Genomic DNA, 3,863 nt, shown 5'->3' with positions numbered 1-3,863 from the left:
ATGCATTCAAGTAGTACCTTTTTCTAAATAGTCGAGGGCTGGCAACAAGGACTAGGAAGATATGGGCTAGTTTGTTTTCTGAGGGGATTTATTTATGCAAGATATGCACATGAGTAGGCCATTATATGCGTATTTGCAAATATAGAGGAAAACACATTGTAAGTAGGCTTGCTTTTTCGTTGTTATGCCCACTGGTGCATGATAACATTTGAACCTAAATTTGGTAGTTCAACACTCAGGTCAAGTTGCATTTTGATTTTCTTTCTTTTATACCTTTTCCTTAATGGCCTATTCATTAGGCATCCTATATAGTTCATAATATATTAGACAATTGTAAGTACGATTTGCTTCCTCGTAAAATGTTGTAGAAAGTTGTAACTTCGGTAAGTATTCCACATATAACTGATGTAGAATAAACTATAATGTTGCATAATCAATTTGTAAATGGCGCAAACTATTAGTACATATACATGACTTTTGTAACTATAACTACCTGGTGAGCATATATGATTTGCTTTTATTAAACTGCACCAACGTCCTATATTTAGGAATGGAGGTAGTTGAATAATAAACATATAAGCACATAAGTTTAACTTTTGTTTCTAAATTATTTGTATGTCGGCGATATTAATATATTCCCCTTGTCAAAAATAAAAATAAAAAAGTATTTGTATGTCAGATAGATCATGCAAACTAAATTGTCATCTCATCCTTTTCAATTGTTTCTCAGTTTTGTTTCCATCTATGCATGTCTCAATGTGGACCTTTTCTAATCACAGAAACATATAAATAGATAAATTTTGTTTCACATATTGTTTATTGATGTTTCTCATGAGAAAATAAATAGATGATTATAACAAAACAAACAAATATAGCTCTTCATCAAAAGGTGTTGCATAAAAATACCTGTTTTACAATTATTTCACATATTTTATTCAAGCAATCTTGCACATTGTTAGAGAGAATCTTTGCTATTCAGGTGTTTTCAAGACTGTGCGACAAGTGAGTTCAAGAACATTGCATATGCCTTGTAAAACTATCGCATATGGTATTCCAGAAACTACATATTTTGAAATGTTCATCGAATGGTGCTTGTGTGATGATGCTTGTTTTGATTGCTGACGACAAAAACCCTAAAAAATGTCATGCTCATGAAAAGTGGCCATAATTTTGCTTGACAACAACAAGCTCAGACCCCATGGTCGCAAACCATAATCAATGTGTCGGCCACGGCTCAAACCCCATGGTAGAAAAATAAAAGGCAAAAAATTACCTCGATGGCATATCATCAAGCACTTGGTGGTCCTGGTCCTTGGCCATGGCTGCGGTGCCCGAACACGACGGAGGGCAAGGTGTAGGGGTGTGATGTCTCCAACGTATCTATTATTTTTTATTGTTCCATGCTATTATAGTATCAATTTTGGATGTTTTATATGTCATTAGATGCAATTATATACATTTTTTTGGGACTAACCTATTAACTCAGTGCCCAGTGCCAGTTGCTATTTTTGCATGTTTTTGGCTTCTTAGAAAATCAATATCAAACAAAGTACACATGAAGAAAAAACTTTGGATTAATTTTTTCTGGACCAGAAGAGACCCTAGAAGGTTCAGGAGGAGGCTTGAGGAGTCAAGAGGGAGCAACAAGCCCTAGGGGCGCGTCCCAGGGGGCGCCCCCAGGCTTGTGGGCCCCTTGTGGCACATCAAACCCTAATTTCACATCTGTAAACACTCAAATATTCCCTTGACATCAGACAGACACCCAAAATACTTTTTCCGCTGCCGCAAGTTCCAGAACCATGAGATCCCATCTAAAGGCCTTCTCTGGTACTCTACCGGAGAGGGAATCAATCACGGAGGGGCTCTACATCAATGTTGTCACCCTTCAAATGATGCGTGAGTAGTTTACCACAGACCTACAGGTCCATAGTTAGTAGGTAGATGGCTTCTTTTGTCTTTTTGATCTTCAATACAATGTTCTCCTCAGTGTTCTTGGAGATCTATTTGATGTAACTTTTCGCGGTGTGTTTGTTGGGATTAGATGAATTGTGACTTTATGGTCAGATCTATCCATGAATATTATTTGAGTTTTCTCTGAACACTTTTATGCATGATTACTATAGTCTCGTATTTCTTCTCCGATTTATTGGTTTGGTTTGGCTAACTAGATTGATTTATCTTGCCATGGGAAGAGGTGCTTTGTAATAGGTTTGATCTTGCGGTGCTCAATCCCAGTGACAGAAAGGGACATGACACACATGTATCGTTGCTATTAAGGGTAAAAAGATGGGGTTTATTCATATGTGAGTTTATCTTGTCTACATCATGTCATTTTCCTTAAGGCGTTACTCCATTTTTCATGAACTTAATACACTAGATGCATGCTGGTTAGCGTTCAATGTGTGGAGTAATAGTAATAGATGCAGAATTGTTTTGGTCTACTTGTCTCGGACATGATGCCTATGCATGATCATTGCCTTGGATATCATCATAATCATTTGCTTTTCTATCAATTGCCCAACAGTAATTTGTTTACCCACCGTATACTATTTTCTTGAGAGAAGCCTCTAGTGAAAACTATGGCCGCCGGGTCCATTGAGGGAGTCCTGGACTAAGGAGTCCTCGGGCGTCCGACCTGTTAGCCATGGGCCGGACTGATGGGCTGTGAAGATACGAAGACCGAAGACTCTACCCATGTCCGGATGGGACTCTCCTTGGAGTGGAAGGCAAGCTTGGCGTCCAAATATGAAGATTCCTTTCTCTGTAACCGACCTTGTACAACCCTAGTCCCCTCCGGTGTCTATATAAACCGGAGGGCTTAGTCCGAATAGGCACAATCACAATCATAATCATTGTCATACATGCTAGACTTCTAGGGTTTTAGCCATTACAATCTCGTGGTAGATCAACTCTTGTAATACTCATATTCATCAAGATTAATCAAGTAGGAAGTAGGGTATTACCTCCATAGAGAGGGCCTTTACCTGGGTAAACATTGTGTCCCCCGTCTCCTGTTACCATCAATCCTAGACGCACAGTTCAGGACCCCCTACTCGAGATCCGCCGGTTTTGACACCGACATTGGTGCTTTCATTGGGAGTTCCACTGTGCCGCCGTCGAAAGGTTTTGATGGCTCCTTCAATCATCTGCAACGATGCTGTCCAAGGAGAAATCTTCCTCCCCGGACAGATCTTCGTGTTCGGCGGCTTCACACTACGGGCCAACTCGCTTGGCCATTTGGAGCAGATCGATAGCTACGCCCCTAGCCGTCAGGTCAGATTTGGGATCTTGAACTACGTCGCGGATATCGTCGGATTCGAGACCCCGGCAGCCGCTCCCCACCACCATGATGAACATGACCTAAATCTGTCATCGGACCATACCCAGGAAATAGCACATGTAACCGCTCCGGCCTTAGATCCGGAGCAGATCACGCCATCCAAAGACGGGAAGCTCAAACCCGCCACGGATGCCGCAGTCCCAGCGGCATCAGAGCCACACACAGACCCAGCCTTGAGTGGAATCTGTGTACCGGAGCCTCGGACTCGTTTCCGACCACAGGCTCCAAACCATGTGCGTCCACAAGCATCGAGCTCGATCAGTCATCGATCGTTGAATTCAGCTCTATGGACATTTTTCGGCACTCGCCTTTGGGAGACATGTTAAACTCGTTAAGAGCATTATCCTCAGTGGGGGGCTCACAACTAAATACTATCCGGTTCGAACTAGAGGCTGATGACGGAGAATTTTGCTTCCCACCCACCGCCCACTTCATAGCCGCTGTCGAAGACCTAACTGACATGCTCGATCATGGCTCCAAAGACATCGACGGTATGGACAACGATGCCGCAGAAGAGGAGGCC

Source organism: Triticum dicoccoides, chromosome 6B (genome assembly GCF_002162155.2).
Source record: "Triticum dicoccoides isolate Atlit2015 ecotype Zavitan chromosome 6B, WEW_v2.0, whole genome shotgun sequence".
Lineage (NCBI taxonomy): Eukaryota > Viridiplantae > Streptophyta > Magnoliopsida > Poales > Poaceae > Triticum > Triticum dicoccoides.
This window is presented reverse-complemented; position numbering follows the sequence as displayed.